We start from the raw sequence: 25,775 nt of genomic DNA on the forward strand, positions 1-25,775 counted from the left end.
ACTAGACAAGATTAACTACTTTCCCTTCAGGTTGATGTGCATTAATCCTTTTTGTAGTAACAGGCCTGTCTGTCAACCTCTTCAAGACTCTAGACTTTTCTCCAGCTACTTCCATGTGATTTTCATTCGATGCTCCTTCCAAGTTCTTACTCTGGGTCCTCTCTCTAAACCTTGGTACTTGATCTGTGTTGCTCATGGACCAGAGACTGAATTCTGAATGAACCTTGTAACTCCAACCCATGTTTTGAATACAACCTTGAAAGTGTCTAGTAACTCCAATCTTGTGCCGAGAATAACCTTGTTCCGAGAATAACCTTGTTCCGAGTATAACCTTGTTCCGAGTATAACCTTGTTCTGAGTATAACCTTGTTCTGACTCCAACCTATTTGCCAAGTGTAACCTTGTTTCTAGCATACCTTGGGATTGTCAATAACTCCAAATTTATGTACACAGTGTAACCTTGTTTCTTGCATACCTTGGGAGTGTCAGTAATCCTAACCTATATTCTGAGTATAATTTTGAAAGTACAAGTAACTCTAATCTATGTCTTGAGTAGTCCTGGGAGTATCAGAAGCACCTATTTGTATGTCTAGTTCTTTTTCAAGAGTTTTCAAAGATTCTCACCCAATAACCTGGTTATTCTGCTCTTATGCAGTGATTTTGAAGAGACCTGTAAGGGTTGGTTATTGAAGCAGTGCCTTGTAAATTGTGTAGAGGCTTGTTGATATAAAGATGGTAATTGCCTCTTCTTGTTGTTCCCATTGTATTGAGGCTTGATGAAATTAGGGATGCTGGTTGTGTAAATGTTCACAGAAGGTTCCAGGAGTGATGCATCCCATTGAGCTGAATCAGTACAGTAAGTGTTTTTTTTTCTTATTTTGTCCCTTACCCCTCTGGAAGTCAGCGGATCTAGGTATACCATCCCTAGGCCCTATGTCTTCCTGGGAGAGAGTGGAGTTCCAGCATCGGCTCCAGTTTTGCTGACTCGGTTGGAACCAGTTGAGTGTGTGACAATGGCAGAACGATATTATAGAAACAATATTCCAGTGGAATACCTGATGGACCACAGCTTGCTGATCTATGCCAAGATACTTTTTTGACTCTGCAATGGTGGAATATTATGCAGCGGACAGATTGTAGTACATGATATTTCTTTTTTTTTTTAATCAGGACTGTCACGTTTCTGGAATTGACTCAAGCACCTAGGATTTGGATTGATCTGTTCATATCAGAGAGCACTCTTGCCCCACTAGGATCTAACTTGTAGGAGGAGCCTATGCTCAAACCACAGAAAGCACTGTGTTCGCTGGTATGTATAGTGTGTACATGTCTGGATGACTCACAAAAAAAACTTGGTTCGGAACCTGTCTGGAACCCGGAAACAAGGGCAAGGCAAACATCGCTGCATGTAATGAGTGTAAGCCTGGGGTGCAGTACACGAGTATAGTTAGTATGAGATGGACTAAGGTGCTCATACTACAGTACTGAAAAGAGAGGTCCAAATATTTGTCCTCTATGGGAATTAGAAGGGACTCTATGTAAACACTTCTCAATTTACTAAAGGCAGGATTATAGAACAGTAATCCATCAAACGTCTCTAGCAACCCGTATCTGCAGGCAGAGCACAATCATATTTGTGAAGCCTGCTTCCTGGATCTATTTGTTTTGGAAAGAGCGGTGGAAGCATCTGACTTCGGGCTAGGCAGTTGTGCTGATCCTATCAATTCACCCACACGCTGACCTGCTGTCCTTCGTACTGGGCTAACCCAAACCAGATTTTTGGAATGCTTGCAGAACATGGACAACTCCCACGTGTACAGTTTGCTTGAGATGTAGAACAGCATTTCTAGGCAGATAAGATGTCCCAAGGGAGCTCGCCAGGAGAAAGCGTTCCTTGCAACCAACAATCAACTGTAGCGATGCACTACCCAACACAAGAATCCGTGCTCATGCTGAACACAGAGGAATTCTTTGCGTTATACTCGTGGCGACTTTAAATGTGTGTGCGCTGCATTCTGACAGGCAACACACCCCAGATAAAAGTGTAACAGAAGAGGACGAAGAGAGAACAGCCTAGCAGTGTTTGTGTGTCCTGTATCAGATATCACTAGCATGTTCGCCCTTTGCAGTTGGTGTCAAATGTTTTGCAGCTAATAAAAAAACGAATGTTTATTATTGGCTGTGCTACCCTCAGGAAGAGCAGACAATCGTGCTGCTGAAGGAATGTGGCGTGTGTATCACTTAACATCACAATGGAGAACTTTTTAATGACAAATGTTATCCCAAAGTGTGCAGGGATTGATGGGGCTCGTAGTCCATATTCCCTCGAAGTTGGAAACATCTTCTACTGAAGAACAATTGTGGCTTAAGAATTTATAGAACTTCCTGGCCCTCGGGGAGGCCTTAAATGCTTTGTGAAGGGTCGTGTTTGTAACGCACGTTGGTAAAGTGTCAGTTTGAGATGTAGTGTGTTTGATGTCCTGCATGAGGGTTAGCGATGTGGACCAATCAAGTTGCAACAGGCTTATGGCACTGCATATGCACAACAGCGAAATATAGACGTGTTAGAGACAGATGCGTCATGTTTTAGAACACAGATAGGTCAGTATTGCTTTGCAGATGGTGTTATCTCTGTGGTGGAACAGCATGGGGTGGAGGAAGAGGTGGGGAAGAGCTTATTCATAAGCTGCACAGACATACACCAGCTAAAGTTGCTCTTTCTTGATTCTACTTGTTAAATCAAGGGGAAAGGTCCGTCTATATAGTTGGTCACTAAGCACCAGGCATTGTGCGAAACAGAGAATTGAGGGGGCAAACACCTTCATAGGAAACTGCTCAAAAGAGCATCCAGGTTTTTAAAAAATCATATTTTGTGGCAAACTGGCCATTCTAAGTAATTTCAATGTTTCATCAGCAATATGCATAGAGTGACATTTAATGTGGTGTCTCCACGTTTGAGGTGTTTTCAACGTGTTTGTTAAATATTTGTTGTCAATGACTGCTGGCTTTACCATATTATTCTACAAAAAAAGCACAGAGTATAGACAACCTTAACAAAGATGTCTCGAGAAAAGAATACATTAAGAATATCATAATTCCGGCAGCCATTGTTCACCACTGCCCAAATGGCTGACATACATTTCCAGAAATTATCTTACCATCACCTCACACCCTCTAACACTCTGGCCCTGATTCTAAGCTTGGCGGGCACTGCAGGGGCCCCCAGGGGCCCCACGACACCCCATACCGCCATCCTGTTCCTGGCGGGCGAACCGCCAGGAACAGGATGGCGGTATGGGGTGTCAGATTCCCCATGGCGGCGCAGCAAGCTGCGCCGCCATGGCGGATTCCCATGGGCAGCGGAAAGTCGGCGGTACACCGCCGGCTTTCCGCTTCTGGCCGCGGCTGTACCGCCGCGGTCAGAATGCCCGGCGGAGCACCGCCAGCCTGTTGGCGGTGCTACCGCCAACCTCCGCCCTGGCGGTATTTACCGCCAGGGTCAGAATGACCCCCTCTGTGCCTCTTTGCAGATTGGAAATTTGTGCTGCTCTTCAGTGCTGTGCCTTTATCCTGACAGCCCCCTTAATATAGTGTGGGAACATGAAGGCATCAATGGTGGTGAACAATGATCAATTCTTTTAACTATAATAATAAGGCAACGTGGCAGCACATGACAATACTTGCTAGTGTTAGCTCGTCAGAGCCTTAATAAGTAAACTTACAAGGAGACGGGTCTAGGTCGACAAACCTTTGGACCACGTTTGGAGACTTCTCAGTACAAAGTATTTTTCCTCACAAATCATCAACCACCAATATCAATAAATAATCAATAATGGCAATCACTAATCAATGAACAATCAATAAGAATTGAAAATTGAATACACCATGACCTTTCAGTCATGAATAACCACACCAGTTTAATTTAGTGTTAAAATATTTATGTCCCTATTTTTTACAATCTAATATCATGTCTATCAGTCTCAATAGCATTAAACTCATCAGAAAATATTATCGATTAGCAATCAGAGCACAACTTAATCAATGCATCGGCTATATTCTTTCAATATTTATGCACATGATTAATCTGGATAAAACTTAGCAGGGTTTCATTAGTACGTGAAGCAACAAAGCAAGATCTCAATCATTTGTCTATTTGCACAAGGTATTAGTGAACGCCTTAACTAACCTCGAATTAGCATTAGCATGTTGGGCTTCATGCAAAACATTTAGTGAACACGAATTTGGAAAACATCTAAACTAAGGCCTCTATCAAAATAGCAGTTGGTACCTAGAAAGAAAAGGCAAACAGACAATCATAATTTGCATCAGATAGTTACCAATCCAACAGATCAGCAAGCAGGGTCAGTCTTCGTCCTCAGGACATCAGTCGATTCACAATCAGCAAAGATAGGATGGGACAAAGTCTCAAGATAGCACAGCTAAGGAACGAATTTCTTCGGTCAGATGGAGGAGAAGTTAGCATCAGGCAAGAATGGGGTAGAGGATGGTTTAAAGTACTCAGAATAAACTCAGGAGAGTGTCCGGAAAAGTAGCTCGGGTGGAACGGGAAGATGACAGAATGGAAGATATTTGGAAAATGTCCTGATTTCTCCTTGGGTCACGCCGTTAAATCAAAAACTGTCTAACTATTCCGTAATTCCTCACTGGATAAAGTTTGGTGCATCATTATCTCTGACCAATAATTTGGTAAGCACCTCGCTAGAATTTTCCACAGTTCACAGTTCCCATGTCACGGATTGGTCCACGTTATTGACGTCTTCAACGGTTGGAATGTCAGGTAGGAAATGTTACACTTTGTGCCCCAGACAGTGTCTTCATTGTCTTCTCCTAGTACGGTTAACCTTGCACCTGTTACAAATTACACTGTTGCATCTAGCAAGAACATCGCCTTGAGCAAGCCGGTTCTTGTGAGAAAGAATTTACTACTGCTACACACATCACTCCTGGAAAAATACAGCTTTGTGTCCTTCAGAAAAACAGCCCACTACATGTTTAGAAAATGCAATTCAATATGAGGCCAGGCAGCTAGGCCCAAGCCCTCACTAAGTTAATAAAGCAAATTCCTAACACACAACCCTAATTATGATATACTAATACAATTTTAAACATTATTACATAATAATTCTGAGTTAACAAGCCTTTTCATTAGTCTTCGTATACATTGGTGACCACTTCCCGTGGGCACATTTCAAACGCATTCATTATTTTCTATGTTAACACATTTTCTATGCAGCTTCATCACACAATATATTCCAAGCTTTTCGTATTAATATTGCTTTTAAAAGAACACACTCCAACACTAGTAAGATCCAGCATGGAGTGGAGAACGTGGCACTTTTTTTTATTACTCAGTAAAGAGAGGAGTAAAGATAGGCGATATTTGATGAAATATTTAGATCGCATGTTTTGAGCTGCTGTTTGTGCCTATAGTCATAACATAATTGAGCTCTTTGGCATAGCAACTCCCAGCTGATTGAGCCTTTATGTGAGTTTTTTTCTGACCTTGCTAGCCACAGGCAGAGTATAAATGACCATATAAATTTGGCAGGCTTATTCTTGAGATCAGATGTGTTTGTAACTGGGTATTCCTGACTGTGCTATCTAAGGTTATTTATATGTTGAAAAGTCATTATGTGACATGTAAAGCTAGTGATCGATGTCCAAAGACTATAATCCTTTCAAAGTGTGACATATAATGTAGTCACATATTACATAGATATTCAATTCAGTGATTTCAACAATCGCTTAGCATATTTATTTATCTGTATTATAAAATTCTAACTACAGTGAAAAGGTTCTAATATTGGGGTATTTCATAATCAGTTTTGATGTATTGCATTACAGAACGTTTTATAAAAATGTTCTACACAAAATCTGAACTATAAAGGGAAAATTCTCCCCCAGAATTTCTATGTTTTCCAGTGCAATTATTATGGTGACATACAACAATATCTATAAGCAGTCCAAGCAAGTTTTCTTGAACCCCATAACTCTTTTTACACTGTCAATGTACTATTAGATTTCGAAGCTGTTCCCCCATACACATTTGGATTTTATTGACTAGTTATGTGCAATATTCACTGTTGAGGACTTACCATTATGACGCTGCATGCTTCAGCTCTTATTAATCAGTACGGCACGCTGCCTTTCGAGTGTGAGATGTGTTACATGGCCAGGCACGGCATATCACGAAATAATTGGTTTGTGAATTCACAAGCATGTGTTGTACATGGTACCTTAATATCGTGCATAGACCATTATTTTGTATTTTACATTTCAGTTCAGATTTCTGGGGTTAGTCGCACTCGTTCTGGACTGAGCGTCCCTCGTTTAAACAAACCAAAATACCCATTGTTATTCGTACATACAACTACCCTGCAACCACACAGACAGTGAGTAGGGACTCTCAACTAATGGTTTACTGTTACAGGGGTGGGACTACGCGTACTAGGGAAGCAGTTTGGCTTAACAGGGAAGTTTGTACTGTGAAAATTATGGCTGAACAGTGCCTTGCGAAGCGAAATATACAAGGCACAAAACAGATGTTTTGACTACTGAAAATGTACAGCACCTCAGTTACATTTTTTTCAGTACCTGCCTATTGGTCCCCAAACTATGAGTAACACCTTCAAACAGGGCTTTTATTGGTCAACAGCCTAAAGCATGTCTGCAGTTTGACCCTATGCTTATAAGGTTAAGAGCGAAACCACAAACCCCACAATGCAATACGCAAGTGGCTAAAAAGCTGGGAATAGCTGAGGGCCCCACAAATTCCAAGTCGGCGCTTGGCATCTTTGTGTTTTTTAAGCGTAGCATTTGCTTCGGTTCCTTTTGGAAACCCATGCGTGTTACTTTTGTCTGAAATGTCGAGCTAGGGAAACATACATGAGAAGAACGCATAAAAAAAGAAGTTATAAAAACATATTTTTGCTGAAGTCAAAAATAGTGTCAGTTTTGCAGGACATAATATATCCAGATGTGATCAACATGGATTTTTAAGTTGTTGTCTGGAATGTTAAGTCTAATCATATTTGTTACGATTCTTGATTTTTTGCCATCATTATGTAGAACTGAGTACAAGAACACAGACGTCAAACAGGCTCGAGTAAACTCGTGATACGAGTATGTGATGGCTTGAAATATTTGCTCCTAGTATTAGATCAATTACTCTTTACCCTTCCATATAACCCGTATGTCAGAGCTCAAATGGCAGATTCAACCAACAAACACTGAAAAAAAGCATAATACTCGCTAAATCTGAAGTGAGATAAAAGTCACTAAACATAGCAAACAAAGCCCTTGAGTTAGGAAGCCCGTGACAAAAGATACAACAAACTGCAGCGGTTTACTTCAAAATTAGTACCACTATTTCCTGCTTTAGAGCATGAACACAGAAACGTTTCCTTATAAAGGCTTGCCTGCTCACAGGATATGACAAAAGCGTAGACACAGCCAATAGCATCACCTGGTACATATCTAACCATGTCGAAAGAGGTGTTTCGAAACTGATGAAGCAGAAAATGAAGGTTTTGATTTATTAACGCTTAAAGGTAGTGCTGAAATAATCATGTGTGACTTTAACCGAACTAATTAAGATTGTACGGGGACAAAATGTGCCCTCAGAGTAGTTTGCCATCATTTATACGCGTGCTTTATATAACGTGGTGTATTAGAATTGCACTAATCCGACATAATCATAAACGTGTGCTACGATTTGCTTGTTTGAAATGCTTTAGCTTAGCATTACTTTAGCGGAGGCTTTGGCCTAGTTGCCTGGTCTCACGGTTTAGATGCTCGTATTTTTCCACTGTGCTAATAAACGTGTATTCTTGCTTGAAGCTGTACTTTTCCACAGAAACTGTTCACATGCTTATCTTAAAGTTAGTGCCAGCCTGGCATATTTTCTCTTTAATTCAAGGTCGACTTGCAGGTGCGGACAATGGAGGCTCTGAGAGTGAGCTAATTGGGAGACAATGTTGCGATTTGCGTACCCATCTCCAAGGATAATGTATGCTTAAGTAAAAGCTTGAGAACTGTCGTTTTTGATTGGTCAATTTGAAGCTAACCTATGAACCCTCCAATGGAGACCCTACAGGACTCGAACTGTTTACTATAAAACCCAGGTGCACGAGGAGAAAGTAGCCATTACCAGCTCGATACCCGCCATTTTGCAGACTTCGTAGCTATTATGGCCCACTTTGCTGCAACGCCATTTTGAGAGACTTTGATGCTTTCTCTAGTCGAGAGAAAGAGACTTTAATGATTCTTGCCCTAGAGACTGTAACTTTGATTTGATCCCTTTGCATGAAGTAATAGTTTTACCTTGCCGCCGTGAGGCAATTGCCCCATTCACCCCTGCCCCTTTGTCCCGTCCTATGCTGATCGAAACGGTACCCATGCTGACCGAAGAACGGTACCTGTGAGACGAAGACTTCCTTGTATGCTGATCGTAATTGGTAAATATGAAAGGAAATTGTAAAATTGCATTGTGTTCCTTTTAGGTAACCAACTGCTGATTTTTGGTAAGATCCCTAGTTAGGAGTTTTCTAAATTAATGTTGCTAAATTGTTTTTGCATGAAGTCCCACATGCCGATGCTAATTTGAGGTTAGACGAGGATTCCATATGTCGCACAATGCAATTTGAGATCTTGTTATGCTGACTAAATGTACGCCATTAGTTCATTACAGATTATCGTATTAGTGATTTGCATTGCCATTATCGAATGCCTTGTGATTCAAATGCTACATAGATTACATTTGTTTCGACGTTATGGAGAGCTATTAATGTTCATATATGTTTATCATTTGGTGTTGAGACACATTTATATTGTGCTAGCTTTGTTAATATAGGGAAATAAATTCACTAACTTTGCAATAAACTGGTGTGGTTATTCCTGACTGAAAGGTCAGGGTTCGCCGAAATGTATTCTGGATTAATTGTAAAGTGTTATGTTGTTCAAGGTGTTGCTTATGTTCGTTATTGATTATTGATTTGATGCGACGGATCGATATAAGAGTACAGAGAGTTCCCACTTAGTCAAAAGATTCATCGGCCTAAAGAGCGTCCGAACGCAGGTAAAATTATTACTGTGTTCCGCTCTATCAGTAGATGGTAGCAGAGGACGGTTACGTCTTTTGGGACCCTGTACTCCTAGAGTACATGGTGTTGAATTAACGGTTACGCATTTTGTGGCCCCATTCGAGAAGTTGAATTAGATTTTCTTGGATAAAACGAATTGACAAGATGATGATGGGCTAGGTCCACCGCGACTTTCCCGGGATCTCGGAGCTTGCGGATGGAGAGAACGGAGGTGTGGAATCAGCGCTGGCGGTACTAGTGATGGTATGAGTGAAGTTAGGGTTTTGCGCTTGCACAGCTTATTGCCGCAGGGTGTGTGAAAAAGGTTGCGAGGGTTTTTTTTTTAAGGATAGCGGAGGTGCGACTCCGAGTGTAGAAGTAGTGAAGTCGTCGAACTTCATAGAAATAGCAGAGGTGCGGCTCCGAGTGTGAGAGTAGGGAAGTCGTCGAACTTCATGTGCGTGTGGCGCTTTGTGCATAAAAAGGTCCACGTGGTTGTTGTTGTTGAGACGGGCCCTGCGAGGTCAAGAGACTCCGGAGTATGTTGATCCATGTTGTGGTCTGGGCGGTTTAGTAGGTTGATCGGGCGTGGTCAACGAGTCGGGTACGTGTGTTAGGGAGTGAAAGAAACTTCGACTTCGGGCTTTGACAAGATTCTAAGTGCACTAGAACAGATCATTGACAAGTTGAGAGTAGGTCTGCGGGTCAGATTTGCTTGCGAATGTGGGGACTGAGAAAGACGGAATAGCGGCCAGAGGCTAGGGAAAAGTCCCGAGGCTAGTGAAAGGTCCCTAAGGTCCTGAAGCGACTGTGTTACCCTTCCTGTAGTAAACCGACAGATCTGTTTTATTTTTTGGTAGCTCGCAATTTATGCAGAAGTTGATACGAAAAGAGGTGAGTGAAGGAAGATTAGCCGCGAGGCTTTGTCAGCCGCAGTGTGTGTGAGTGTGACGTCACTAAGAGCCGCGCTGGGATAGGTTGGTTGCAGAGAAGGGTCGCGCACGGATTGGACGCAGTCCGTGGGGCTCGATTGGAAGGGGAAAGGCAGGTGAAGAGTATTCCGGGAATTAAAGTCACCTATTGATTACAAACTTTGTGGAATAAAAGTGACCTATTGACTATAAACTTGGTGAAATAAAAGACGATAAAATGAAATTCCTTAAAGCATTTAGGAGCGCGATGAAGGGGGAGTCTTACATTAAAGCGAGCGTAGGAGAGGAGACGCCACCCGAAGGTACACCAGCTTACATTGTAATGGAAGAGAAGGGGGTAGCCCCGTGTCTTTGGCTAAAGCAATGGCACAAGTGGACAGAGAAACATGGGAGCGTAGCGTTCCCGATACATGGGACATTCAATATAAGGATTTTAGAGAATTTGAGATTCACGATGTACGATATGAAGGTGCCTCCAAGGCCAGCACAGTTTGAGGCTCTAGCAATTTGGGAACTAATGGCCAGACAGCAACAGCAGAAGAAGTTCGAGACCAGAATGAGTAAGGTAGAAAAGACACTAGCGGATGCTAGGTGGGATAATGCACAGAAGGTGTGGAGGTCAGATGTATTGCAGGGGATAAAATTGTTCCCCGCGATTACTAAGGAAGGAGAGGAGACAGGTAAGAAAGCTACCTGTAAGACAGACAGAAAGTGTTCCAAGGATAGAGAGGACGAGGAAAAGTTGAGAAGGGAAGAGGAGTTAGAGGATGAGGAGTTGATAATGCAATTACTGAACGACCGTCCACCGCCTTATGCAGAGAATGGACAAGGTCCAAGTACCAGTTCTGCCCCTCCAGCACCGGTACAGAACAGTGAAACCCAGAGTTCAGGAGCATCATCGGGATCTAAGGACCCGAGTCTGCTGTTCACCCCGCAGATACCGCAGGTTAGGAGAATAAATCCAGATGTGCCCGTGTTGAAACCAGCAGAAAATTATCAGCCGCAGATGCCAGAGTACTACAACAGTGATAACAGTGCAGGAATGATTCTAGATCCAACCGTAAGGGGAGTACAGAATGGTTACAACCCAACAATGGCACAAGCTGAATCAACTCAGTTTTTGATGCCTCAAAAGCAGATGCAGGGAGGAAACGTACAGGCTCAAATGACGGGGAGCCAGATGGGCATGCCGGCAATGATGACCCATGGTGTGGGAATGAACATGCCTCAGAACATGGGGAATGGACAGAACCCAGACGCGATATCCTTACCCATTACTGTAGGTCCGGCGGTACCTCAGTATAGTCAGCCTAATTCGGGTCTGAGCAGTCAGGGATCAATGTTGCAGAATGGGACAGAAAGAAGGTGCATAGAAAATACTCCAGGGATAACTCCGATAGCGGCTCAGCCAACTGGGTCTGGGTCCTTGATGGAGTTTAGTCCCATATGTGCTCAGTCAACACTGGTGAGGTCGAGTCCCCCGCTGATAATACCTCTCACATCGAACACTGAAAAGCTGCCGCAGCCATCAATGGCAGTCGATGTGAATGCTACACTGATGGGAGTAAATGCGCAACAGTTAACCCAGTGGTTCAACAGTCTGAATTCCACACAAAGTTCAGACAGTGGGAAAGGAGAAGATTACCTGAATAGGATGAGGCTGAACATGGAAGCACAAGAATTGGTGGAAGGGAATATGGGTGTGAACAGGTTAGAGTCCTACACGGAAGAGGAGCTGAGGTATCTATGTCCAAAGATCACGAAAGAAGTAAACAAGGTACATAAAAGTTTGCAGGAAGTAGCGGACAGAAATGGGATTGACATAGGCAAGACGAAAACACTTGAGCAGGAGCTATAGGTTGGATTTTGGGACCACAGATTTTGAACACATGAGATCAGCAGGCATGAAGGCACACCTTAGAGAATTGTTGCAGAGTGCACAAGTGTGGAGGTGCTTAGACAAGTGGGAAAGCAGGTGGGTAAAGAGGAAGGATAAGAGGAGGGACAGTGCTACAGAGCACAATGAGAAAAGACCGCAGGGTAGTGATACAGTAACCATGTTACCAATGAGGGAGACAGCAGGGGGAAAATTGGTACATGTACCATGGCACAGAAGCGACATTCAGTCTTTTACGAATGATTTTCCCAAACTGAGAGAGAAGCCGATTGAATGGTATCAACAGACTGATAGGTTTGTGAAGCTTGCGAAATGTCTCTGGGAAGACCTGAACACTCTGTTTGAGATTGTGGTTCCGGCAGATTTGTGGGAGGATTGCAAAAGAGCTGTAGGTTGGCCGACAAGTGAACCAGAGAGAGACAGAGAGACGGGTGCACCATCACCTATGGTGATGAGCTTGTACTATAAGGTGATTGAGCATTTGAAGACGAAGGTTGCCGCGAAAAATGTGGATTGGCAGAAAATTGATCGGACTGCCCAAGAGGCTAAAGAATCGATTCATAGTTACTATGAAAGGTTGTTGAAGGCGTTCAAGAATTACAGTGGCACGGAAACAATAGAGGCAAAGGACATGCTCCATTTTGTGTTCAGATTTGTGGAAGGGCTGAGACCAGAAATAAGCCAAATGATAAAGTCGCATTTGATTTGTTGGCAGTCGAAACCGATTGACGAAGTCTTGACTTATGCGAAATACTGTAGCGACGAAATTGAAGTGAAACAGAAAAAGCTGAAAGAAAAGGTGATGATGATGCAGCTTAAGGCAGCCCAGACAGGTTTGCAAGGTTTGCAAGGTTTGCAAGGGATGCAAGGGTTCCAACAGCAGGTGTTGCAACCGCAACCGCAGTTGCAGTTGCAGGGAAACATGGCGTTTCAGCCACAGGCCAGAGGCAGAGGCAGAGGAGGTTTTGTGAATACTTGTGAATACTGTGATTTGAACACTGTTGTGACGGGTGTGCAGGCAATGAAGAAGGTGATGCCGTGTCACGCGCGCGGAATCGTAGGTCATTGGAAACGCGAGTGCCCGATGGTGGTGCAGGAAGGTGCAGGTGCAGGTGCAGGTGTTGGTCAGCAAAACAATGATGTCAATGCATTACAGACAATGAGAGGACCGAAAATGAGAGGTCCAAACCCAAATTTTCAGACCATAAATCAATTGCAGGGATTACAACCGATGCAGCCGCAGCAGATGCAGATGCCTCGTATGCAGATGACGCAAATGCAGCCGATGCAACAGCAGTTACCTATGGTACCTAATCAGCAAATGCAAATACCATTGGCACCAATGAGTCAGCAGCAAGTGATGGTTCCTCCGCAGGTAACGGGTCAGGTAATGAGTACAAATGGCACCGTACAACAGTTCCCATTACACAGTGAGAGTGGAATAAACAACGTATGGCAGAGCGAAAGTTCAGGAGAAGAAGGAGATTGTGTGCTTGCGGCATCCTTGGAAGTTGATCAAAGGGGTCCGTACGTAGAGGGAAGAGTAATGGGTCATCGTGTCTCATTCTTGGTTGACACGGGAGCCACACGTTCAACTGTTAAGAGCAGTGAAGTACCAAATTTGCCACTCTCAGGGAGGACAGTTCAAGTGGTGGGAGTAGCAAACAGACATCTGACGAACCCAATTACAGATCCGGTACCAGTCAACATTGGTAACTATCAAGGGGTACATCAGTTTGTGGTGTGTGACTCAAGCCCGATAGCACTGTTAGGAAGAGACCTATTGTGTAAATTGGGTTGTTCGATAATGTGTTCAAACGAAGGAATAACAATACAAACGAGCAATGATGGGGAAGACGAGGACAGTGTAGAGGGGGATGAGATGGAAACAGTCGACGAAGAGTATCCTCTGATTTGTCTTTTCACGATGATAACTGAAGAAGATATCCCAGCAGCATTACGGGAAACAGTCGGAAAGGAAGTGTGGGACATGACAGGGAAAGAGGTGGGATTGATGAAAGGAGTGGAACCAGTAAAAGTGATGGTAAAGCCCAATGCGATCTTTCCCCAGACCCCACAATACCACATGCCACAAGATACTCTCATGAAAGTTGCCCAACTTATTGACGAATTTGTAAAGCAGGGGGTATTGAAAGAAGTGTTAAGCAGCCCATGTAATTCACCGATAATGGGACTAATAAAGCCAAGTGGGAAAGTCCGACTCGTGCAGGATTTGAGGAAAATAAACGACATCATAATAAAGTGCTGCCCACTAGTACCGAATCCAGCTGTGATAATGTTTCAAGTCCCTTGCGATGCTGAATGGTTCTCAGTCATCGATTTGTCACAGGCATTCTTTTCTGTGCCTCTTCATGAGGACAGCCAATTCCTCTTTTGTTTCAAATTCCTAGACAGAGTGTACAGTTGGTGTCGAATTCCTCAAGGGTTTTCTGAGTCACCGTCAATATTCAATCAAGTTCTAAAGAAAGATTTGGAAGAATTAGAATTGCCATTCGAGTCAACCCTAGTACAGTACATTGATGACTTACTGGTTGCATCAAAGACAGAAAGCAACTGCACAGCCGATACCATTGCTCTGTTGAATCATTTGGGAAGGAATGGACATAAAGTGTCTCCTTCCAAATTACAGTTCTGTCAGAAGAAAGTGAAATACTTGGGTCACCAAATAGAGAAAGGGTCACGGAGAATAATGAAGGAAAGAGTTACAAGTATACTCCAAATGAGTCCACCGAAGACAAGGAAGGAGGTGAGGAAGTTTTTGGGAATGGTGGGCTATTGTCGCCAGTGGATTCCCAACTTTTCGTCTCTAGCGAAGCCCCTACTGAAATTGACCCAAAAGGATGCCTTGGATGATATTGAGTTGAAAGGAGATGAGATGGATGCTTTTGTTGAATTGAAAGAATGCATGTGCAGGGCTCCAGCTTTAGGTATGCCTGATTACACGAAGCCTTTCACATTGTTTTGTCATGAACGTGATGCATGTTCTTTGTCTGTCTTGACCCAAGCCCATGGTGGCGTAAACAGACCAGTAGCGTATTTTTTAGCTACTTTGGATCCGGTCGCAGCAGCACTCCCAGGGTGTTTGCGCGCCGTAGCAGCAGTTGGTATCAGCCTCACTCAGAGTGAAGGAATAGTGATGGGACACCCAGTAACAGTCATGGTCCCTCACTCAGTTGAGATACTTTTGACCCGCTCCCGAACGCAACACATGACTGGAGCAAGACTCACAAGGTATGAAACAATTATTCTGGGCTCACCGAATGTGCAGCTGAAAAGGTGCACTACGTTGAATCCAGCAACCTTGCTTCCTGGAGAAAATGCTGAAATTGAGAACGCTGAAGACGTCGAGCATGACTGCCTTCAGGTGACTGAATTTTGCACAAAACCCCGACCGGACATCAAGGATACCAAGCTTGATGAAAATGACCAAATTCTCTTTGTTGATGGTTCATGTCTAATAGATGGGATGGGGATTTTGAAAGCAGGATACGCTGTATGTACTGTAACAGGGGTCTTGGAAGCGGGATGGCTTCAAGGAGTCTATTCTGCACAAGTAGCAGAACTTGTAGCCCTTACTAGAGCATGTCAATTGTCTGCATTGATGAAAGTCACCATCTACACTGATAGTCAATACGGGTTTGGGATTGTGCATGACTTTGGACAACTATGGTCACAGAGAGGTTTCCTGACTTCTTCAGGATCCCCAGTGAAGAACGGGGAAAGAATAAGGGAATTGTTACATGCCATTCAAGTACCAGCTGAAGTTGCAGTAGTAAAGTGTAGTGCTCACACGAAAGGGCAAGACTATATGTCTCTAGGAAATGCATATGCGGATCAAGTCGCAAGATTTTGCGCCTTGAACTGTATATTGCTAAGGGATGATTGGAATACAATAAGTGAACCAGAACTCGAACCAGCTGAAGCATTTGCCTTGAAGGTCGTAGATACAATAGAGGAACTAAAAGCATTACAAAATAATGTCAGGGAGGATGAAAGGGATTCCTGGATCAAATCACAATGTATAAAGAGACAAGACGAGTTATGGGTCTCGCACGAGGGAAAATATGTTTTGCCAAATAGTCTCTTATCACAGCTTGCGCGGTTCTATCATGGGCAAGCTCACCTAGGGAGAGATGCCATGATAAGATTGTTCAAAACTGATTGGTTTAACCCCAGATTTCGCCAAGCTGCAGAAGCAGTTTGCCATCGATGTGTCACTTGCCAGCAGATGAACCCAGGGAAGGGAACAGTTGTGAGCGCGAGTCACATTGGTAGGGCAAGCGGTCCTTTTAGCCGTATGCAGATGGACTTCATTGAGATGCCTGTGCATGGGGGTCTGAAATATGTGTTGGTGATTGTGTGCATTTTTAGTCACTGGATTGAGGCATACCCCACACGTAGAAGTGACAGTCTTACAGTCGCCAAGCTATTATTGAGGGAGTTAATACCACGTTTCGGATTCCCGATCTCTTTAGAATCAGATAGGGGAAGTCACTTCAATAACGAGGTGATAAAGTTACTTTGCGAAGCGCTGAACATTGAGCAAAAACTGCACTGTAGCTATCGCCCTGAAGCATCAGGACTGGTGGAGCATATGAATGGTACGCTGAAATCGAGAATGGCAAAAATATGTGCATCGACAAATTTGAAATGGCCTGACGCATTGCCCTTAGTGCTAATGTCAATGAGAAACACTCCTGATAGAAAGACTGGATTGTCTCCGCATGAAATTCTCATGGGCAGAGCTATGAGACTTCCTGCAGTTCCCGCAAACATGCTTTTGAATATTACAGATGATATGGTGTTAGACTACTGCAAAGGACTGGCTGACGTGGTTCGCTCTTTCTCTCACCAGGTGGAAGCGACCACCTTGCCACCGATCCAAGGTCCAGGACACGCACTGAAAGCAGGTGACTGGGTCGTGGTAAAGAAGCACGTGAGAAAATCGTGTCTGGAACCCCGTTGGAAAGGCCCTTTCCAAGTGATCCTGACGACAACTACCGCTGTGAAGTGTGCGGGGGTTCCCAACTGGATTCACGCCAGTCACACAAAGAAGGTGTTGTGTCCCACCGATGAGGAAGTTGAAGCGCTGAAACTACCAGTGCCTGATAAAGCAGTGCCGAGTGCTGAGACAGAACAAAAGCGAACTGAAAGCGAACAGGCAGAAGCAGGAGAGAAAGAGATATTCTCTGAAGACGAAGACCCCAACTCGCTTGGGGGAGATCAAGAAGAAAGTTCAGACAGCGACGAAGAAGCTGCAGGTGACAAGGAGCCTGAAGCAGCTGAGGGTAGCAAAAAGCCTGAAGCGGCTGAAGGTGACAAGGAGCCTGAAGCAGCTGAAAGTGATAAAGAGCCTGAAGAAAGTAACGGTGACGAAGGGCTCGAAAAAGGTGAAAAAGCAGGAGAGCCTGATCAGAGGAGGGCTTTCCCAGAAGCAGACGATATAGGAAAAGAAAAAGAGAACGTGATCGATTCCCCGGAAGAAGGGGATAAGGCAGAACAGAACGAAAGAGTTCAAGCTTCCACAGAAAAGACAGCAGGTCCATCAAATGGACATGGCGCAAAGAGGAGACTAAGTATCTCACCAATAAAAGAAAAGGGAAAAGAAGGTTTGAACGAGGGAGGAAGGCCAAAAGTGAAAGAGAAAAGAAAGGAAGTGACTGTTGTGGAACAATCGTCAAGTGAAGAAAAAGACTTGACAAAAGAGGAAAGTACCAGCGAAGGAGAGTCGAAGAGAGAAGCAAAATTGAAAAGAAAAAGGATACCAAACAGGAGGTATTCTGGTCCTGAATGGGCGTATGCAGTAAATGATGATTGGACTGATGAGTTTGTATCTCTAAGTATTGAGAACGAAGAAGAAGAAGAGATACCAATAGAAAAGAAAAGTTTCATAGACTATCGATTGAAAGAGTAAATGATATTGTTCGCTACAATATAACGTGAAAGAAACAACCAGCTGAGACATTGTTAAACCGGATGAGACATTTGCTAAACTGATAAAGACTGAGTTATTGCCGAATTGAGACAAATGCTGCTAACCGATAAGTGACTGGCCTTTTGAAGAAGACGGTGTGAACATTGCGCTCGTTCAGCTTTGTAACTGAATTGCTAAATAGTTTCATTTATAGGTGCTTCTAGCTCTCTGATTCTATACAGATCATGACGCAAAACAATAGAAAGAAATATTGTAAATATGTGTGTATAGGCTTGGTAATTACATGTGTAATAATAATAATGGCGATTGTGTTTGGAATGCATGGAAAGGGTGAGAATGAGACTATTGCTGCTTCTACTATTGCTCCTGTTACTGTCACTGAACTAACACCATTGAAAAGACTGGCATTGGATGAGAGGCTCTTGCACGATAAGAAAGAGCTTTCGTATAACGTTTTCTATCGCTTACTAACAGAGTATGTTGAAACTATGGATGCGAAAGATTGTTATGTGTGCACACAGATACCGACATCAGTGAAGGAAGGGGTGACTTATCACCACATGCCTCTTACATATGGGATTACGTGTAGTATAGTAATGTCTAGGTTTTGTGGTCAATCTAACATACAGTATTTTTACTCGAATTATGATGTTACCTTTGCTTATGTTCCTATAATAGCACAGCTAAGCCAGACTGCAAAATATTGGGATTATAAAATTATGGGGGAATTTTTCGAGCCAATGCAACCTTTTGAAACGGCTCATGCTCATAGGGAGAACCTTACTTGCTCAGTCTCTGCTGTAGAAATAAGTTTTTTAGATCGCACAGATGATAGAAGGGCTCAAATGAAAGCGAAATTAGAAAAGGAGCTACATAAGAGGACTTCAGTAGATAATTATGATTTTGCTGCTATAAAAACACAAGGGAAAATAGCTTTAGATGCTTGGCATGTAGGGAAATTTTGTATATATCGAGGAGAATCTTATTATGACAATATTTTTGTAGGAGCGAGTGAATGCAAACATACGTTTATTTTTAAGGCCAAATGGACATTCATGATGGACGGACTTGACCCTGTCATTCCAGGGGTGTATTACATTTGTGGACATAATGCCTATTATCGTCTTCCAAAGGGATGGTGGGGGAGATGTTATTTGGGTATAGTGTTCCCAAAGGTTTATCAACTGGATGACGTATCGATGATTCAAAAGACATCTGGATCCCATCGTATCCAGAAAAGAGAGACCGCAGCTGCTGTGGTAGGTGATATATTTGGAGCCATGATTCCTTCATTGGGAGTTGTGCTGAATTCCATCAAGATACGAAAGTTGTCTACTATAGTGGATAACATGTTGACAAAGTTTTCAGGTGCTATAATCCTGATAGATGCTGAACTTGCAGCGGGCAGAGCTATGACTCTTCAAAATAGGCTTGCTTTAGACATTCTTTTAGCAAAGGATGGAGGCGTTTGCAAAATGATTGGTGCACGTCACTGTTGCACCTATATACCGGATAATAGTGTGAAGATTAAAACTATGCTTGCTAATCTAACAAAAGAAAGTGCAGATTTGAAAGAACTGAAAGAACCAGGAGTGTGGGAGAAGGTTGGAAAGGGAATAGCTTCAGTGGGACATTGGATTGGGGGAATTTGGAATGGAATATTATTAAAAATAATAGAAGGAATATTAATAGTAATAATTTGTGTATTTGGAATTTGGGGAATAAAAAGGGGAATAATAATGATTATGGAAAGAATTAAAAGAAGAAAGGAGGAGAAAATTATGAAAAGAATGGCAGAAGAATACAAAGCGCAAACTAGGGGAACTAAAAGGAAAAGGGAACTGACAGAATTTTAATGGAATAAAATTTGTGGGGTAAATTTGTGTGATGACTAGTAGTCATCAGAGGAGGGATTGATGAAGCAGAAAATGAAGGTTTTGATTTATTAACGCTTAAACGTAGTGCTGAAATAATCATGTGTGACTTTAACCGAACTAATTAAGATTGTACGGGGACAAAATGTGCCCTCAGAGTAGTTTGCCATCATTTATACGCGTGCTTTATATAACGTGGTGTATTAGAATTGCACTAATCCGACATAATCATAAACGTGTGCTACGATTTGCTTGTTTGAAATGCTTTAGCTTAGCATTACTTTAGCGGAGGCTTTGGCCTAGTTGCCTGGTCTCACGGTTTAGATGCTCGTATTTTTCCACTGTGCTAATAAACGTGTATTCTTGCTTGAAGCTGTACTTTTCCACAGAAACTGTTCACATGCTTATCTTAAAGTTAGTGACAGCCTGGCATATTTTCTCTTTAATTCAAGGTCGACTTGCAGGTGCGGACAATGGAGGCTCTGAGAGTGAGCTAATTGGGAGACAATGTTGCGATTTGCGTACCCATCTCCAAGGATAATGTATGCTTAAGTAAAAGCTTGAGAACTGTCGTTTTTGATTGGTCAATTTGAAGCTAACCTATGAACCCTCCAATGGAGACCCTACAGGACTCGAACTGTTGACTATAAAACCCAGGTGCACGAGGAGAAAGTAGCCATTACCAGCTCGATACCCGCCATTTTGCAGACTTCGTAGCTATTATGGCCCACTTTGCTGCGACGCCATTTTGAGAGACTTTGATGCTTTCTCTAGTCGAGAGAAAGAGACTTTAATGATTCTTGCCCTAGAGACTGTAACTTTGATTTGATCCCTTTGCATGAAGTAATAGTTTTACCTTGCCGCCGTGAGGCAATTGCCCCATTCACCCCTGCCCCTTTGTCCCGTCCTATGCTGATCGAAACTGTACCCATGCTGACCGAAGAACGGTACCTGTGAGACGAAGACTTCCTTGTATGCTGATCGTAATTGGTAAATATGAAAGGAAATTGTAAAATTGCATTGTGTTCCTTTTAGGTAACCAACTGCTGATTTTTGGTAAGATCCCTAGTTAGGAGTTTTCTAAATTAATGTTGCTAAATTGTTTTTGCATGAAGTCCCACATGCCGATGCTAATTTGAGGTTAGACGAGGATTCCATATGTCGCACAATGCAATTTGAGATCTTGTTATGCTGACTAAATGTACGCCATTAGTTCATTACAGATTATCGTATTAGTGATTTGCATTGCCATTATCGAATGCCTTGTGATTCAAATGCTACATAGATTACATTTGTTTCGACGTTATGGACAGCTATTAATGTTCATATATGTTTATCATTTGGTGTTGAGACACATTTATATTGTGCTAGCTTTGTTAATATAGGGAAATAAATTCACTAACTTTGCAATAAACTGGTGTGGTTATTCCTGACTGAAAGGTCAGGGTTCGCCGAAATGTATTCTGGATTAATTGTAAAGTGTTATGTTGTTCAAGGTGTTGCTTATGTTCGTTATTGATTATTGATTTGATGCGACTGATCGATATAAGAGTACAGAGAGTTCCCACTTAGTCAAAAGATTCATCGGCCTAAAGAGCGTCCGAACGCAGGTAAAATTATTACTGTGTTCCGCTCTATCAAAACCTATTAGTCAAGAATTATAGAAATAGTGGAAAGTATAAATCATTTGCAGGTGCAGTTGCTCCGAATTTCCCGTCTGAGTCACAGGTGGTTTTCACACACCACAGCTAAACTGCCATGGGTAAATTAAATGGTAGGCCAATTACATTCCTTACCCCAAGAGAAATAAATGGCCACTGTTTTTTAATTTTTTTTATCTGTCATCTTGTTTGTTTCCGAGTGGATCATCTTCCAAAGAAGGCATAGAGTCCTAGCTGTCAATCTTGTTTTTTTCGAATAAAAGTGCTAAACACGCCGAGACTTGTGCCTTCACTTATAATTAGAAGACTGCATCTACGAGTCACACAGATCCGTTGTGCTGTCGGCGGACAAAACACTATTGTCTTTCCTTTTCATGCTAAGGAGCCGGTTGACTGCTATGCAGAGGAATAAAATACATGCAAAAATACTTCGACAAGCAGAGGTCTCATATTTGCCAGTTTCATGTGTGATAAGCTTACCCATTTCAGATGTTTTTCCATTGCTTGCTGACATTTGTTTTAACTCATTATAGAACCGTGACTACTAGTCCCAGAAAATACTTGGAATTTATGCGGTACTCGCACAAGGAATTGAAAAACTTCAGAATTTTGGACAGGACTTTTGATGGGTCCCAAAACTACAAAAAATGACAGTTGAAATTCATAAAGTATTTAATGGCGAACTTTTCAAGGCTTCTCTCTTCCCCCCAACAAACCCGATAAAAGAAGTAATCACAAATTACCCTCATTGCCAAGTGGACTATGGCAGGTATGGCATCTTTAGCAAATTCTTGCTTGCAGCGCGTTGAGTGCAAAGGCTTTAGGTAAAGTTAGCTAAATCATGGGAGACTACATGTTCTTGTCCAGGGCTTTCCTTTTATATATTGTTTTCGTGAGGTGTGTTATGCAACTTGGTTCATTTGAAATGAGAAAAGTCTAGATCTCCTATAATGCATCATTTTGTTGACAGAAAGCCCAGGTCTGGTAAATAGTGTCTCCAATGTCACTGAATCTCCTGGAAACCTTACTTGCTGTCATAAGCTACCACTTGGGAGGTACAATTGATTTAAAGTATCAATCAAAATATATATGTCAATCACAAAGGGCACCAGAAACATTCGGTAAGTCGAGTACGCCTAAAACTCCAGCAATCTGAGGAGTCATTCAAGCAACGACTTCTTTGTCATTGCCAATGAGGATCAAAATATGGCCCAATTTACCTCCTTCCTGTCAAACATTGTCAAGTTAGTGTGGAGACTGACTGACATATTTTGCCTAAAATTGCTTCCAAAAACGTAAATCTTTAATTACTGCAATGTACTGTTTTTATTTGCAGATTTCTATTGCTACCACATGCTTTTATGTCACCAGGAATGCAATGTCCCAGTCCTGGGCTACTGTTGTATAAATTATTATTAGTGCAAATGAGACGAAACAGGACTTCAGCTCCCAGAATGCACAATGTTGTTTAAAGAACAGCCCTTACTGAAGAACTGACTCGAAGGGCTGTTTAAAGGCACTTAAAACCAACCGGGACAATTGGTAAAACATTGCATTTCTCACCAGCGTTTCAAAAGATGAAACCGCTTGAATAATGCTTTTTACCATTTAAACAATATTGACATAAAATATATTCTAACATTTAATTCAGAGTGCAAAATATGCTGTTCGGAAGCTAAACAATTTCCATTTGCCACACCATCTACTGTGCAATAGAGACTGTGGGATATATTGCAGAAATCACTTTCTTTGTAATAAAAAAAAAAAAAAAAAAAAAGAGAGAACAAAAGAAAAAAATCAGGGTGAAGCAATTGAGGGACAGAAAAAACGGTGTTTGGGGGAGGGTGAAAATCTGCACTACATATTTGCAGATTTATCTGGGACTTAAATGCACATGTATTTAATGCAACGGCTAAACTACAAGCCGCAGAGTGCAAAGCGATGCATGGTTAAAGCTCAGGCCTTTCAGAAGGTGTTACACGGTACTGTGCGGTAAGCAATGTTGATCGTGTCAGCAATCCTTGCAGATGCTTTCTCTGAAGCCAGCTCATTCATCTAATTTTTTTACTTATTCTTAAAACCACATTGTGGTCTCCAGTCTTATCTTCTCTCACCTACAAACACATAAGCTTGTTTCTCTCTTCATTATTAGGCTTTGGTTTATGATTTATATACTTTAACCATTCAGTCATTCAAGTAACAGGCCGCAGATCATCACCCTTTTATTTCTATTTTTGCTGTTTCTTTCACCTAGTGCATGCGTTTGCCTTTTTTCTATACAAAATGTTTTGAGTTTATATAGTATTGGTTTGGCTGATTAGTGTTTTGTGGACTAATTGTTAAATTAAGCTGCTTTTGCTGTGTTATGTCTGAAAATTGAGATCAAGTTGAAAAAGATTTTAATTCTGTGCTGAAATAGTATAAAAACAATTTTATTTATTTGTTTGGTAGTTCTGTTTTGCTCTATGTGTAGTCTTTCAGTTACTCCAGAGTGCAGAAGTGAATAGGAACTATACCAAGTCTCACGAACAGAGACATGAGGCAAAAATTGTTCAGTCAGGTAGGGTGAGCCCTTAACTGATATTCTGCAATCAAGGCATCAGAGAATCCAGACGATCCATGTAAAGTATGAACAACTCGGTTTTCAAGAGTTTCCTGATCAAATGTATTTGGTTTCTGATTTAATGGATGGGATGATGATATTCCATAGTCTTGGGTCTTGACCTTCCAGTGGTCTAATTCTGTGCTTAACCTGCTTGAATGACCATTGCTGGATCAAGTGAGAAGCTGACAATTGAGGGTTTCTGGCTGGGGTCTAGAGAGGAACAAGGTTTTGTATCAGCTTTGTGAGTTATGGAGAGAGTATGAACCTTTGTTCGACTGAATGCCAACAAAGAGCTCTGATGTTGGGTCTGATGTAGTCCCCCTTCTATGTCATGAGTCACAATTGCCTGCCTGATTTGGTGATCTTTGCATTTTGACAATCAGCATTTTGGACAAACAAGTGAAAATGATATAGCAGAAGTCCAGGCGGGACATGATTATGGCTCTGGATAGTTCTATTTGGTGAGAAGTTAAGATAAATTGGAGTATTTTGCCAAGTACAGATAGATGAAGGTTGACCATTTTAACTATTTAGCTGACTTGTAAATTAGCTACATACCAAAGTCGAAGAATATACAATGATCCTAGTTTGCAGGGTGGTGGCAGGAGAAGAAACTGAATTTTTTTGGAGGGTGACTACCCACCTCAAAGAATTACAGGACACACCACGGAATGCTGCTGCCTTGCCTGAGGCTCAGGCTATGGAACACAACTGCTCCTTGGTCCTTCTCGGCGATGCCTTTCCAACTTTAACACCTGATGAAGTGGAAGATTTCCTGTCCTCCATTGTCCCAGAGTCAAATGGCAACTTTCAAAATGACTCTGACTCTTGAAATCCGGCCCCTTTTTATGCCACATGTTGACATTTTAAATTGTCCTTTTATATAAGCTCATGTGTCCTTTTAACTTGTCATTATTGACACTATTTACACATAAATCTTAGGTTGAGTTTTAGTAACTTTTATATATATATTTAAGCTTTGAACCACCTTCAACCGACAAGTGGAGGGTGTTGTGTAGCCATTTTAGTTATAGCTTCATGCATGTTATTTTAGCATATTAGGCCTGCCACTGTGCACTTTACCTTAGATATATTTTATTCAGCTTCATTTATTATTTTAACAACAGCCACTTTTGTGATCTTGTTTTAGTCCTCTCTATCTAGCTGTTTTCGTCTGGTCCAGCACTGCGTTCTCAAACAAGACATTCTTGTTCACTCTGTGCTTCTTTCAAGGCTGCAGTAAGATAGGTTGCCTGTGAACGTGGTAAAAGTTTTGTCTCTGGTATTCATAGAAAAACACACATCCTTACGTAGGGACATTTTCTCAGAACATCAGCTGTTTTATTATAAAAACACTTCCTTATCCTTTACACGTTAGAGGGAGATTCCAGCCAGAAAAACACAACTGTATGCTGATTGCTGAACGCTTCACTACAGCTGCTTATGCAGACCTTAGGCCTTTGCTCAGGTATGGGGGATGATGTTTTCCCAGGGGAACCTGAAGGGCAGAATTAGATCTTAATGCCTAGGTAGGAATTAGTCTATTGACTGTAGTGACAATATGTTAGCGTTGTTTCTATGCTTCACTTTTCTTGTCACAATTTTAATCTTGTATTGCTGTATCGTCCCGGTTATTGCAGTACATGCTTTGCTATCTAAGACGAAGTCGCTTCATTAAAACCTTCTTGAAACATGTACTGCCTCTGTCATTGTGTAAGAGTGATTCTGCTGCTCAAAATCCAGTAATCT

The sequence above is a fragment of the Pleurodeles waltl genome, chromosome 3_1 (genome assembly GCF_031143425.1).
Source record: "Pleurodeles waltl isolate 20211129_DDA chromosome 3_1, aPleWal1.hap1.20221129, whole genome shotgun sequence".
NCBI lineage: Eukaryota > Metazoa > Chordata > Amphibia > Caudata > Salamandridae > Pleurodeles > Pleurodeles waltl.